Genomic DNA, 15,634 nt, shown 5'->3' on the forward strand with positions numbered 1-15,634 from the left:
ACTGACCTAAGAAAACATTTGTATGGTTAATGTCAGAGAATGTTTTGCCTATGTTCTATTTTGTGAGTTTCATGATGTCTGGTCTTGAATTTAAATCTTTAAGCCATTTTGAGTTTATTATTGTGGATGGTATGAGGTTGTGTTCCAGTTTCATTGATTTACATGTGGCTGTCCTATTTTCCCAGCACCAATTGCTGAAAAGACTATCTTTTTCCCATTTTATATTCTTGCCTCCTATGTTGAAGATTAATTGACAGTTAGGTGTCTGTGTTTATTTCTGTGTTCTCTACTCTGTTCCATTGGTCTATATGTCTATTTTGGTACCAGTAATCACTGTCTTGATTATTGTAGCTTTATAATATCACCTGAAGTCTGGGGGAGTTATGCCTCCTGCTTGGTTTTTGTTCCTCAGGATTGCTTTGGCAATTCTGGGTCTTCTATGGTTCCATATAAATTCTTGGATTGTTTGTTCTAATTCTGTGAAAAAAATGTCATGGGTAATTTGATAGGGATTGCATTGAATCTGTACATTGCTTTGGGTAGTGTGGCCATTTTTACAATATTAATTTTTCCAACCCAGGAGCATGGGATATCTTTGAATTTCTTTGAATATCTTTGAATTTCTTTGAATTTCCTTGATTGATGTTTTATAGTTCTCAGCATATAAGTCTTTTACCTCCTTATTCAGGTTTATTCCTAGGTGTTTAATTATTTGGTGTGTCATTTTAAAATGTATTGTATTTTTTTTTGTCTTTTTGCTATTTCTTTGGGTTGCTCCTGCTGCGTATGGAGGTTCCCAGGCTAGGGGTTGAATCGGAGCTGTAGCCACTGGCCTACGCCAGAGCCACAGCAACACGGGATCCGAGCCGCGTCTGTAACCTACACCACAGCTCACGGCAACGCCGGATCCTTAACCCACTGAGCAAGGGCAGGGACAGAACCCGCAACCTCATGGTTCCTAGTCGGATTCGTTAACCACTGCGCCATGACGGGAACTCTGCATTGTATTTTTATATTCCTTTTCTAGTATTTCATTGTTAGGATACAGAAATGCAACTGATTTCTGAATGTTAATCTTGTATTCTGTTATTTTGCTGAGTTGATCAGTTCAAGCAGTTTTTGTGTGGAGTCCTTGGGGTTTTCTATATATAGTATCATGTCATCTGCATACAATGACAATTTTATCTCTTCTCTTCCAATTTGGATACCTTTCATCTCTTTTCTTTGTCTGATTGCTGTAGCTAGGACTTCCAATACTATGTTGAATAAAAGTGGTCAGAGTGGGCATCCTTGTCTTGTTCCAGATTTTAGCAGGAAGGATTTCAGCTTTTCTCCACTGAGTATTATATTTGCTGTGGGTTTGTCATAAATGGCTTTATTATGTTAAGGTATTTTCTCTCTATACCCACTTTGGTAAGAGTTTTTGTTTTGTTTTTTGTTTGTTTGGTTTTTTTTTGTTTTTTTGTTTTAAATCATGAATGGATGTTGGACTTTGTCAAATGCTTTCTCTGCATTTATTGAGATGATCATTTGGCTTTTGACTTTTCTTTTGTTAATGTGGTGTATGATGTTGATTGATTTGAGTTTTATGTTGAGCCATCCTTATGAACTTGGGATGAATCCCACTTGGTCGTGGCGTATGATCTTTTTTATATGTTGTTAGATTTGGTTGGCTAAAATTTTGTTGAGAATTTGTCTATATTTCTCAAGGATGTTGACCTACAATTTTCTTTTTTGGTAGCATCTTTGTCTGGCTTTGGTATTAGGGTGATGGTGGCTTCATAGAATTTCTTGGGGGGTGTTCCTTCTTCTTCAACTTTTGAAAAATTTTAAGAAGGATTGATATAGGTTCCTCTTTGTATGTTTGGTAGAATTCGCCTGTGGAGCCATCTGGTCCTGGACTTTTGTTTGTAGGGAGTATTTTTATTATATATTCTATTTCATTTCTAGTGATAGGTCTATTGCTTTTCATAATTAGAATATACTTACCTGTCGTATTTTCACAGGCTGGAATATTGCACTCATATTATTATTTTTTTCCATTTTCTTTTCTTTTTTTTGTTTTTGTTTGTTTTGCTTTTTAGGGCCATATCTTAGGAATATGGAGGTTCCCAGGCTAGGGGTCCAATCGGAACTATACCACAGCTGCTGGCCTACACCACAGCCACAGCAACATGGGATCTGAGTCGCACTTGCGACCTACACCACAGCTCACAGCAACTCCGGATCCTTAACCCACTGAACAAGGCTAGGGATTGAATTGCAACCTCATGGTTCCTAGTTGGACTCATTTCCACTGAGCCACAATGGGAACTCTATCCATTTTCCTTTAAAATATTCCTTTCATTAAGTTTCTAGGCCTGCACAAGTCAGTTTTAGGCTAAAAATAGTATCGTTGCTGTTGCTGCCACTGTTCCATGTGGAAAACATAGTGAAGTGCTTTACAGAAAAGGAAAAAAAATAATTTTCTGAGTGTATTCTTAAGATAGTGTGAAAGCCTTGCTGACAAGGAGCCCCTTAACTGCCAGTGGACTAAGATTTCCTCCACCAATTTCATGGCTTTTAATAGTTTTCTACCAGTTGGACAGAAAGCAGGATTCCTCAAGTTCCTTCTACCCAACACATTGCTTATAAGAGAGGTGAAGGGCGGAAAATGAAGAATGAGACTCAAGGTTGGCAAACTATAGTTTGTGGGCCAAATCCAGCACACCACCTGTTTCATAAAGAAAAGGAAAAAATTGGAACACAGCCATTCTCATTCTTTTGTGCAGTGTCTGCGGCTGCAGAGTTGAGTAGCTGTAACAGAGATCACATGGCCTGCAAAGCCTAAAATACATACTGCCTGGTTTTTTACAGAATAGGTTTGTTGATGCCTGAGTTGAGTATGTGATGATTGATAATTTATTCAGACCTCTCATAAAAATGAGAAGAATGGAGATGCTAAAGTTATTGGTAGTGAAGGGTTCCATGTTGGACACTTAGGACAGACTGAAGAAGAGAAACTGATGGGCTCTGGCCGACAAGCCTCTCCCGGACTAGGGCAGGGCTAGCAGACAGGAATTGCTAGTGGTGTAATGTCTACAATGTTCAATGTACAAGGGAGGTAGAGTCATGATTCTAAAAGTTTCTGATGTGGAGGAGCTCACAGGGATGGCACCGGGCATTGAACCAGAGTAGAGGAATCAGTGCTAGGTACCTGGGTACCCCCATGTGAGGACATGGAGAACTAGGTAGAATTTCCAGCAACAAAGGTGCATGGATCCTGGGGGCTGGAGCATATAAGGTAGTAACTCAGAATACAAATCCTGGTACATGGGGGAATCCAGAAATTAGAGCTGGTGAAATAGCTACAAGCATGAGGTTCAGTGCGGGTGAAATGAGTACATAAATAAGAAAAAAATTCTTGAAATCTGTATCACTCAGGGTGCCAGCGAGAAACATAGGGTGCCTTCAAGTGAAGATAACGTGAGAAGAGTACTAGGGCTAGTCTGTGTGATGGACAGAATATGGCAGAAGTGATGGTTTGTTACCTTGGAGACTAGGTTATAAAGAACTGCAGCTTCTGTCTTGGGATCTTTCTTTCTCCCTGAGACCATTCTCAAGAAATTCATACAGGGTGCATGAATTCAGGAGAAATGATCACTAATCTCCCAGTCCTCCCATTTTCCTACCCTTGGCTCAGAGGAGTTGTAGTCAGAGATGAGATCTTTTATAGTCTAGTCTCCCCCTCCCCACCCCCTCCCCATCCCCAGATTCCCATCCGTGAAAATAAAACCAATTTCTTCTTAGCCCTTTTCACTCAAGACAGTAATGATAGAAGTGCTGGGGGTGAGATCCTGTGGATGGTCCTTTAAGATGATTTCTTTTGAAGAGAAAAAGTGTTCTAAACACTATTGCCTCAACTGTTTGATCCTGCTTTGGGGGAAAGTTAAATAAATTTGGACACTATTCTGGCTGGATTAGGTTGGCCAGCATGAAGCTATCCTTTGAATAATAATGCAGTTTGAGCCAAAAATGCATTCTCTTTCTGAACCAGAAAAATTAGAATGGACTTGATTTATATGTTTCCAAGGGGATAAAAACTATCTCCAGAAAACTGTTTTACCTTTTGCATCCAACTTCCATTTTTAGACAATCACATACACAAAACCTTAAAACATTGTGTCTTTTGACTTCCTCATCTATGAGTACCAAGTGTCATGGTACTTGGGAGTCAATTTCCAAAGTCCACATTTTAACCACAGAAATTTATTTTTGGCTGTGTATTTATTCATTCACTCTTTAAACATTTACTGAACATATACCACTTGCTTACTTTCATGTGGCATCAAGGGCATAGAAAAAATAAATCTCTGCCTTTGAAAGGCTCAAACCAACCTAGGTTGGGGGCAAGTCAGACATAAAAAAAGAACGTGATGTGCGGAGAGTGGCAATAAGAGTGCTTGGAAAGGGTTATGAGGATAGTTTTATAGAAGTTTTTGATATTCACAGAAACATTTTGATTATTATAATAATCACTAGTCTAGCCCTTATAGTCATGGCTTAGCATTTTTACTGAAGCAAAAAAGATTGCTATATACTTGGAATTTCTACAAGAAGAAAAAATTATAAATCTATTTGTCTCATTAGGGTGGTATTTGAAAATAACCAAAATTATAGTTACAACACAGTTCAAATACAAATGCTAAATGTGTCTCATAATTATTAGACAATATTCAGAGCACAACTTAAACACATACTGCATCACCATAGACTTGTTCTATTATCTCAGCAATATATAACCTAATGGAATTACTTTCATATGATTTTCTAGGATCCAAGATATCACTGTGGCATCTAGAGTTTTGGAAAGTTTTATGTTTAAACATTGTATCTATTACTGGTTTTTATTAATTTTGTATTTTTTATATTGATACTATATTTGAACAGCTAGTTCTTTAAAATATTTAATAGCTACTTCTCTCCTGCAAAATTCATACATAGCCAGGCAACAATACTCAGTTATTTTGCTGATATAGGATGTGGTTGTTTGTTGGTGGAGAGAGGTGCAAACTTTAGGAATTGTTCACCGGGTAGGGGGATGACTGCTAAGGCTGAAATCTGAATTTAAGGAGTGTTGAAAAATATCTGCAGCCTCTGAGATTCTTACCATCAATTTCTCTCAAAACCATCTGCAGATTTGTGCATATTAATTGGCTTCGGGCATTCTGTTACCTAGGAGGAGTAACACATTAGATAGCTAAAATTAGAAGGAAGGCAAAAAAAAGTGAAAATACAAAGCCTGGTTAGCCAATGTCTGTGGAGCATTACAGCAGGAGACTCTGACTGCCAAACAGGAGGGGTCCTTAATCCCTGTGAGGTGTGAGTGGTAAAAAGTGCCTTGGGCATGTGTTACTGAAAACCTATGCTACCTCCCACTTGAGTCTGGACCTAAGTATGAAAGGGTGAGGGTTGGGGTTATTCGCCATTCACACTGCCACACAGCTTTAGAGCAAGCTTTTCACTTCGTGGATTTGAATACCTCAGTGATCAGGGTGATTGTGAGGGGGTGATGGAGGAACAAAAGGAAAATTGGAAGGCAGTTGGTTTTCATCTGTTTTATTTGTTTAAGCATGTGGTGGGGGAGGGGGGGATAGTAGCAACAACAGCCAGCCTTTAAAAAACATCATAATAATGAAAATGTTAACCAAATTAATAAAAGTTGCAGAGAGCTTGCTGTGTAATAGGCACTGTGTGCTGTGTTTTATGTACATTATCTCATTGAGTGTCACTGGTACTTGCCCCACTCTCCACAAGCAGTAAAAATCTCTTCCAGAACTGCTGTGCACCCTCTTAATAGCAGCACCATAAAGGGATCCCACCTAATTTGCAATTCCAAATGTATCAAGTCTCCTTGACCTTATTAGAGCTTTGACAACATGGGCATCAGGGGAGGGGCATGCCTTTCCTCCTCACCCAGGGGCAGGTACAGACAACATTGATAGTGCTGCCTGTCCAGGCAGCGTTGGAGGAAGGGCCTCAGTACCCTACAACTGACTGAGGGGTCTGCAAAGTTGAGACCTGCACTCCCCCCTCACCCCCTTTCTCTGTCCCAGGTCCATCTACTACTTGGATTCAGAGCCCATACTCACCTTGGGCTTACACAGTGCCAGGTAAGAGAGAATGGCTTTCATGCCTCAAGGCCCTACCAATGCCAACACCCTGAGATTCTGGTGAACACTAGTCATTGTTATGAAGGGAAAGTGATACAAGCAGATCTGTCTTGGATGCCTTCCAAGAAGCCTGGTGCCAAGGGGAAGGCTTGAGAAAAAATCGGCATGGAAGTAGGAGCCCCAAATATGGTGAGTGGGGTGAGCTGTTCACTCTAGGGACCCTGCTGCTTTTCAGAAGGACCTGATCTCTTCTACCTGGTGGGCAGACTCAGACCCATTGTCCTGTAAACAAAGAGATACTGCAGTTCTACTCTTTTTGAGGAACTGCTGAGTGAAGGAACAGGCCACTAACACCCAGGGCACTTTTGCTTTTTAACCCCCCCCCATGTCTTTTCTCCTAAACTTTGCTTTTGTGGGTGGTATTTTGACATGCTGTTTTCTCTCCTCCAAGTGTGCTTTAGGGTTTGATCTAATTGTCCTGCTGTTCTAGTGTCACTTGGCATTATTATTGGGAAGATGAATGGGACAGGGGTCAGAGTTCAGCAGGAAGGCATCTGCTGCCTGCACTGCATAGTAGAAGTGCTCAGAGGTGATCCGTAATGAAAGCTTGGAAGAGATTTGCACAGAATAGGCTGTCTTCTATCCCTCTAATACTGGGATGACCAAAAAGTAGAGGAACCAAAAGTGAACAAACAGGAGGTCATGATATCTTTTCTAGAGGGACCAAAAATGAACAAACAGGAGGTCATAATATCTTTACAAGGAGTTCCCTGCTTGGGATGGCTTTTCTTCTGTAGCAGAGAAAATGGGAGGGAAAGATGGTGATCAAATATGGAGAAGGTTGAAAACAGAAGCTCTTCAATGGGTCCTAACCACCAGCTAGTTTTGCTCATAGAACAATCTCACCAAAGGAAAAAAAAAAAAAAAAGTTTCCACTCCATAGGCGAAACCACTCACCTAGCAAAGCATCTCAGCCAGTGACTCCCCTGGCCTCAGGTTACTGTGCCACCGCCCCTGCAGGCTCAGGTTCTCTTACTGGACTTTCTTTTCATTGGCAGTTCTTACACTTTACCAAGTAGCCAGAATCCCCACTTATAAAGAATTGCTTTGGCATTCAAGGCAAGGGGGACAATGGCTCTATTGTTCTTCTGGCCTTCCTGAATAGGGCAAATGTCTCCTCCATCTAACCCCTTCACCAAAGGCGGCTGAGTTTGGAGCACTCCAAGGCTCACCTTCCCTCCACTTCCACTTTGTTCTTGGAAGACGGTTTTTGTGTGCCTCTCCCCATCCTTACCCCAGCAAACCTGTTTTAGGACCCGAGTGGACAGCTGCGTTTTTGTGCTCTTCACAGAGTGCAAGTTGGGAGGAGGAAGAAAGCAGCACAGACCAGGAAACTCGTTTTAGTTCAGATTCGACCTGCTGCCCGTAGTTCCTCCTGTACCACCGGAGACATGCACGCGGATCCCCCGTAGCGCAGAGGCCACAGAGTGGTCCGCCGGTACCCCGGCGCAAGCACTAAAACACACCGAGAGAACCAGGCGTTGCGAGGACTCCGAGCTGAAGCTGTCTCCTAGGATGGGTCGGGATCCCGCCACGGGCTTTGGGAATCGCGGGAGCCAGGGAGTCCCCATGCAAGGCGCACCTTTGCGTTTGGGTTTCCCAGCTGCCTTCCGGGAATCCCGCCTAGCCCCCTGCAGCTGGGGGTGGGGAGAAGGGGCGGGAAGTGCAGTCTAGCTCCCCTCCACCCCGAGCTCGCTCTCCGTGCTCTGCCTGCGCTGGGGAGTGAGCGCTCAGGATCCCCCTCTGAGCATGCGCAACCCGACGCCCTCCCCCGCCTCTCCCGCCTCCTCACCTCCGCCCCCTCCTCCGCCAGCCTTTTGCTCCTTCCTTTCATTAAACAAACAGGAGATCCTGAAACCTGGACCCTGTGCAAGCCGCAGCGCTAGGAAGAGGCGGAGGAGGAGGCAGAGCCGGGATGGGCGCCGAGGGAGATCGGTGATCCCGTGCACCCCCGCCCCATGCGCGCGCGCACACACTCTCACACATACACGCACACTCACTCGCACAAACACACACTCGTACACGCCCGCGCCGCGCGCTCGCCGGCTCCATCTCCCACGCAGGCGGAATGCAGCAGAACCCGGGGAGCGTGTCTCCAGCAGCTGCCTGAATGCACCTTGCTCCCGGGAGCCGGACGGCCCAGTAGGGCGCAAGGGAGGACGCTTCACCTAGAGCGGTGAGTGGGTAGTCCGCAGCCGCTGGCCCCTCCGGGACGTCCGGGCGGCCGGACGCGGCGGCGCAGGTGGCTCAACCCGGCTTTCGGGCATCCAGGTGCAGATGAAGGCGGTGCCGGGGCGGTGCAGCGGGAGAGCCGATCCCAGAAAGGGTCGCTGCCTGAGAGGTGTCAGATTGACCCAGCGGAAAGCTACATCCTGCCTGCTCGTAAACTTTCCTCCCCTGTCATTTGGGAAACGTGGAGACAAAGGGGGCGTGGAGGCTCCTCCGTCCCGTTCCACCCTCCAGGCTGCATTCTGGGCTGCGACCCCAGCCCGCGTGCGGGGGCCGCGGGGGGCGGGTCGGGGTGGGCGCCCTGCAGGTAGATGGTGCCAAGTCTTTCCGCCCGGGCGAGGGTTGGGATTTCTCACCCCTAGCTGTAAGCAGTTGCCTTTGATTTTCCCTCAGGCGTGGGCACCTGTCATCCTTTCCTCCTCCTCCACCCTGCACTCTAGGCTCATCATAGTTGGGGGGGGGTGTCACCTGGAGAATTGGAGGGGCAGCCTTTGGATTTCTCATTCAGCGCCAGTGCCACAGGCGCCGGGGTGAGGCTTAGGTCAGTGCGGGGATGAATGATGAGTTACTAAAAGGCTTGCCATAATCACCTCCTAGAAACGCTGGGCGCAGGGATGTCTCTTCCCTTGGGAAGGCGCCGTCTTCACGCACACTGGGGCGGCAGCGCTGGGAGCTAGGCTGGGCTGCTGTGGCTGCGGCTGCAGCCAGAGAAGCTGGGGCTTTAATTTTTGCCCTGGGGTTTTATGACACACACATGTGGAATATGTGGAGGATTCTGGGTTATTTTTCTTTGTAGGGATACCATTTTTCCTTTTAACCTCTTTCAAGGGAGAGATTGTGTAGCCTGATATCTAGCTGGAGGATAGGCACCTTTCTGAATATCTCTTCGGTCCCAGGGAAGAGGTCCTGAGAAAAGGATTCCCCAAAACGCCAGTTCCTTTGGGGCGGGGTCTGGGAGTACAGAGCGCCTGCAGGCCCCTGGGAATAGCCTCAATCTAATGGTCCTTTGAAACAGCAGAGACTGGGTCAGCATGTGGAGTCCAGGACTGGGACAAAGGGGACTGGAAGAAGGATAGATGATGGCCATTTAGGAGAGGAGTGACTAGAGGCCAGTTGAAGCCGGAAGGGGTTGGCTGGGAAGCCAGGTACCCTTGCATCCTTCGAGCAATTCCTATACCCTTTCTACTTCTTATGTGGTTGGTGGCTTTATTTATCTGGTGGAATTCTAATTTGGAGATTTCTGGACTGTCACATCTGGAGCATAAAAGACTTGGCTATTCCTGAACTAACCTTTAACACAATCGCAAATTAGTTCTGTAAGTCTAGAAAATGCCATGTGTGAAAGTTTCTCTGTCTTGGCAGTTTGTTCATACCTGGAAGGTGCAAGTGGGCAGACAGGTATATTGGTGGGGGTGGGGGGTTCTCTTCCTCAGGAGCTTTGAATTTGTAAGAGAGTTATGTTGGGAGCCTGGCAGCCAAGCTAATGCTGAGAAGAGAAAACACTAGAAGCTCAGATCCAGTACTTGTGACTATGGACTATGGGTATTCCCTTTTCTTTAAGATGACTTGCAAAGGCCATCTCTACTGCTCTGGGACCTTTTTAAATTTAAATTTTAAACATTTTTTAACTTCTTTTAAATGGGAGAGAGCATGATATATAGGATGCTAGTTAAGAAAGTTCACTTATGAAACCTTGACTCAAAAGGCAGCATTGCCAAAGGTGAAGAAATTTTTGAGAAAGGAAAAAAAAAAAAACAAAAAACCCAAAACCAAGGGGATTTGGAAAAGGCTGTATATTACTAAAACAGCTTTACTTTTATGATTTTAAAAAAGCATTTAGTAAGATAGAAGTCTGAAAGTTTTTTCTTCTTTACATTTTTCAAACAACTATTGAAGTAAAGACCTTTCCAGAAATGTTGTTAAAATTGGCATAGTGGGGGTTTAGATATAATTGGCAGCATATGCCCCTTTTTATTTTATGGTGAATATTCACATCATTTTCGTTGCAAAACTTGGCAAGAAAATATTAAGATTATTTTTTGACTTTTACTGGAGCTCTATTTTCTCTTTATCATCTATTTATTCTTCCTACATCTGCAAGTTCAATTCATCTTGGTTATATTCAGATTCTCTTTTCAAGGACTTATTGATCACCTGTCCCATATTTGGCATTGGAGGTCATATAAAAATGTATAACATTGTTTTGGTCCTCAGAGGGCTTATAATCCAGCTGTCAATACAAGATTAACACACATGAAATAATCAGAGAGTAAGATAGGTTTGTACTGTCCTGTGAGCTCTTTACATGCATGCTGTGTACTCCACCCCCCTTCCTGGCATTTCTCAACATGCAGAAAACACAAATCAGCACTTATTATGTGCGGGAGGCTGTAGAAAAATAAAGTGAAAAATAGTTTTAGCTTTCATGGCTGGAAAAACAGGTATTTAGTTAACTATGATGCAATCTGATTAACGGTTATAATTGTAGTGTAGATCAAGTGCCAATAGTAGGGACATGGAAGTGATTTTTTTTTTCCTTCTCCTGAGGGATTTGACTAGAGAGTCTTTGAGATATTTTTTTAAAAATTAATCATCTTTTACCAGGTAGGAAAGGATAGAAAGGGCATTCCAGGCAGAGGAAATGTGTGAGCATGCCAGATGAGTTGGGGTAACTACGAGCCATCCCTTGTGGCTAGAGCACAGTGTGCTGGAGTGTGGATACAGAGCTGAACAGCAGCTAGGTGACACTATTGAACAGCTAATGCCATGGAACAAGTGTTTGGGCAGGAGTATGCCCAGGATGCTCTGGAAGCACAAAGGGAGGGCATCCACCTAAAGGAAGGTAAGAAGATCAGGAAGGTTTCTTAGGGTGGTTGAGGTGAGTTAAGTCTTCAACATACAAAGAGAGTGGCTTTCCAGATAGGAAAAAACTGTAGGAGTTCCTGTCGTGGCTCAGTGGTAATGAGTCCAACTTGTATCCATGAGGACACAGGTTCGATCCCTGGCCTTGCTCAGTGAGTTAAGTATCCAGTGTTGCTGCAAGCTGTGGTGAAGTTTGCAGATGAAGCTTGTATCTGGCCTTGCTGTAGCTGTGGTGTAGGCTGGCAGCTGTATCTTTGATTTGATCCCCAGCTTGGGAACTTTCATATGTCGTGGGTACAGTCCTAAAAAGACAAAACAAAACAAAACAAATAACTATATGAGAAGTGGAAGTTATCTGTGTGGCTGCAGGGAGGTGTGTGGGTTCTCAGTTCTGTGGAGTAGCAGACCATTGGGCCAGAGAGTTAGGCAGAGATCAACTGTGCATGGAAATATACCAAGCAACAGAGCTTCAGTTTCATCTGAAAGGCTAGGAGAGAGAGAGCTTGCTGGTCCAGAGAGCTTGAGACCTGCTTAGATGTGCAGCAGAGAAAGATGGCTGTGACCGGAGAGTGGAGGATGGACTGAAGGTGGTGAGACTGGAGGCAGGGAGCTGAGAGTGGAAATGTAGGTGTGAAGTGATGAGGATGGTGGCAGTGGGGGTAGAGAGGAGGAGATGTATCGGGAGACAAGTGAGAAAGTAAACTTTGTTCATTTAAGAAGGGCCACCTTAGGAGTTCCTTGGTGGTCTGGTGGTTAGGATACAGAGCTTTCACCGCTGTGGTCTGGGGTTAGTCCCTAGTCTGAGAACTGAGATCGCATATTAGGCTGGTGCATGCCATGGCCAAAAAGGAAAAGGGAGGCGCCCTCCTTCTTTGTGCCCCCACCTCACCTTCTACTTTCCCAGCATTCACCATTCACTTGTGTAGCTCTTTCCTGTATTTGGAGGGAAAGGTCATCACAGCTGCATGTGCAGCATTCATTACAGGCTTGGTACAGGGTAGGAACTCAATAAGTATGTGTGGAATGAATGATTAAGTCAGTGAATGAGAAATCCAGTCATAAAGCAATGATTCCTGCATTAGAACAGTAGAAGCTAAATCACGGCTTCCATTTCTCCAAGGGGGTCAGCACTGGGGAGGTCCGTGCCCTAAATGACCCAGGGAAACTACCTCTATGTACAACTGTCCTCTGAAGTGCCAGTAAAAAAGCAGCATTGTGACATCACATTTTTTTTCTATCTAAAAAATGCTATCATTGGCTCATTTTGGAAACAACAGCATTTAGCATAGTTCCTGATGCATAGTAGACTGACAGTAAACATGAATCCTCTTTATTTTGTTCCTTAATTGTCAGAATTTTCTGATTTCATGTACTTCGCTCAAACTTTTAAGGTAATCTTGGGCCAGGGAATTTGTAAGCCATGGGATCTCATTTACAGAGCACATAGCATCTTGGCACCTGAGATGAGGGCCAGAACACCTGTATTTGTTCCCATCATCAACCACGCAGCTCTATGAACCAGATCCCTTACTGAACCGAACCTGAGCATATTGCATTCAAATTTTTTTTTGTAAGTGCAAAAAACAAATTTTTCATTACTTTTTTTGAAGTGCACAAACCTTAAATGTACAGGTTGTTGAGTTCCAATCTTAAAATCCCAGCACGATGTCAGAATGGATGAAACATGAGTATTTGTTTTCAGGTTGACTGTGGGGTAAAAGAGAAGGTGTATCAGGGATAGCACTTTGGGTTTAAACTTTGGTAGCTGGGTGAAAGGAGGAATAGGGAGGATGGTTAGCTCAGAAAAGTGAAAGGCTCAATGCTGTCTTGTGGGGAACTAATTTTGGGGTTATAATGGAAGATCCTAGAAAGCTCGTAGTGTAGCCAGCATGTAGTGATTTCACCGTAAGTATCAACTACTGTTTTTATTAAGGGAGAGGATGGAGAGCAGGAAACCATAGAGCCGAAGACTGAATCTCAGCATTTAGCAAAAAGCAGGGATTCAGGAGAGAGATGCGTACCATAGAGTACTCAGACAAGATGGGGGAAGAACTGGTGTGAAAGCAGATGCCTAAGAGAATCATGAGAAGCGATGGTCAGACTTCAGAGATGCAGTCCCCCCTGTGCCTCAGGCCTGCCTGAGTGCCTCCATGTGGAATCTCATTCAGTCCCCACATCGAATGTGGTTCCCTTCTCTGTCTGACAGCCAAGGTGGAGATGGAGTGATTCCAAGAGCTGGTCCAAAATTACCAAGCTGGGAAGTGGCAGAATCAGGTCTCCAAGCCCATTTTAATAATTCTACAAATTGTTTCTGCTCATCCAAGATGTAAATGACCAGGATGGTTTTCCATGAGGAGAGGTTGAAAAGATTGAAAGTAGGGAACTACAAAAAGCAGTGAAAAGGGGTTCACTGGTGCTGTTGAGAAAGCAATTTTAGGACAGCACGTGTTCAGAAGTCGTATCTCAGGGAGTTCAGTGGGGAATGAGAGGTAAGAAAATTCAGGCAAGGTGTACCTATCAGTCATTTGTGAAGGTGGCTGGGGGAAAGAGTTTGGAGACCGAGGGAGAAGGAGCAGAGAGCCTGAACTGCTGTTTTCATCACGGGGGAGCTGATGGCGAGTGCTGGTGTCTAAGGAGAAAAGGTATGGGGAACGTGAGCAGAAGAGAAGAGATGGAGGAGGAAGGAAGTCTCTCTATAGGAGCATGGACAGATGTGGGGCATGCTCTTCTCCCCCAGAACCCAAAAAACGACTGAGATGCTTACCAAAGCCCAGAGAATTCACTTCCCGAGTGTCCTGGAAACGTAAGGGACCTCTGAGTGCTGTACTCTGAGGACGTCACTGGGGCATGTAGGGGGGATGAACCTTGTTTATCTAGCACAGAGAGCAGACTCTGGAGGTACATAGGTTCTGTTTGAATTGTGGCTCTGTCACTTACCAGCTATGCATCTTCGAACACACAGTTTATTTCTCTGTGCTTCAAATTTCTCCTGCTCCTAAGATGGAGATAACCATCTTAACCCATCACATTGAATTTTGGGGATTATAGGAGTTAATATTTGTAGACCTTGGCACAGAGTAAGTGCTCAATAAGTGGTAGGTATTATGTGTGACAACAGTGAGGTTAAAAACAAAGTGTTTTTTTGTTTTTATGTTCAGGACCCTAGAGATAGGGTCCCCCAGTGTTTGCTTAAAAATCATTTTGTTTGGTTAATAAATAGCTGGCTCTAATCACATTTTCCTAAGTGCAGGAATTAAATCAGCCAATACAAATATTGCAGGAGCTGACCACTGTCATAAGCCCAGGTAGGGTGGGCTTGTGCTGGGTGTGTCTACCTACAGCATGTGCCTTATTCCCTCTTCCTTATGCCTGTCTGGGGAACATGAAAGTTCGCTTGTCTTTAAGCTGGTCCTCATGTTCTTTAGGCTTGTGGGCATCACACAACAGCTACTTAGCTGTTTAGCAAATTGTATTAATTATAGCATTGCTGTGGTACTGAGGGATATAAACTCTAAATATCTCAAATGTGAGGTTTGCATCATTCTTTGAGAATTAAGAGGCTTTCATCTTCCTAGAAAAGTTTGTACTGTGTTCTAAAATAGAATCCCCAGTGGATATGGAAGGCCCATCATCTAGCTAGTTGGCAGCAGGGCAGTGACTGGAGCTTAGATTTGACCATAACTCAGTGCTCTTTGCATTACACTCTGCGAGGTACTTTTATGATTGCTCTGTAATCAAAGACTGATTTTTATTTGTTTATTTCATCCATCCTATTTATGTTTCAGCCAAATTAAACTTATTGCAGTTCTCCAACTGAGCTTTTTCTCTTTTACCTTTAGGTCTTTGGCCATGCTGTTCTCTCTGGAATTTCCTCCTTGCCTCCACCTGCCTAACTCCTTGGTCCTTTAAGTCAGAGTCACTTTCTAGGGAAGGTTGTCCTGACTTTTTAGTACTAGAGTTAGCTTCCATTTCTATGTGTTTCTGTGGTCCTCAACTTTGTATTTGCAGCACCTAATGTAGTGTGTGTCACATAGTAATTGATCGGGTTGAGTGTAATTCATTTTGGATTGAATGACAGGGAATGAATCTTGTTCTTTTGAGTCATTACGGATTCCCCAATAATACAGTTTCATGTTATAGAAAATCGTATGATTTTCAGGTTCATGGGTTCACCGGAAATTTTCTAATCAGAATCCCAAGAGAAACAAGATGAGGAGACTGAGAACCGGAAAGATTCAGTGACTCACCTGAGGCCAGGGAGCTAAGCAGGGTGAGAATTGGGACCAGAGTCCCAGCTCCTGATTTCAGCTGCAGCGTCTACCAGGGCCTAG

General features: G+C 44.1%; 1 protein-coding gene across 1 annotated transcript in view; it reads left to right on the plus strand.

Moving 5' to 3' along the window:
• Positions 1-8,033: 8,033 nt before the first annotated feature.
• PLPPR1 (phospholipid phosphatase related 1) overlaps positions 8,034-15,634 on the plus strand; it is a 289,032-nt gene continuing 281,431 nt past the window's right edge. The window contains exon 1 of the mRNA XM_047768052.1: positions 8,034-8,388. The gene's annotated coding sequence lies outside the window, so the exon portion shown is untranslated. The remainder of the gene's footprint in view (positions 8,389-15,634) is intronic.

Source organism: Phacochoerus africanus, chromosome 2, assembly GCF_016906955.1.
Source record: "Phacochoerus africanus isolate WHEZ1 chromosome 2, ROS_Pafr_v1, whole genome shotgun sequence".
Lineage (NCBI taxonomy): Eukaryota > Metazoa > Chordata > Mammalia > Artiodactyla > Suidae > Phacochoerus > Phacochoerus africanus.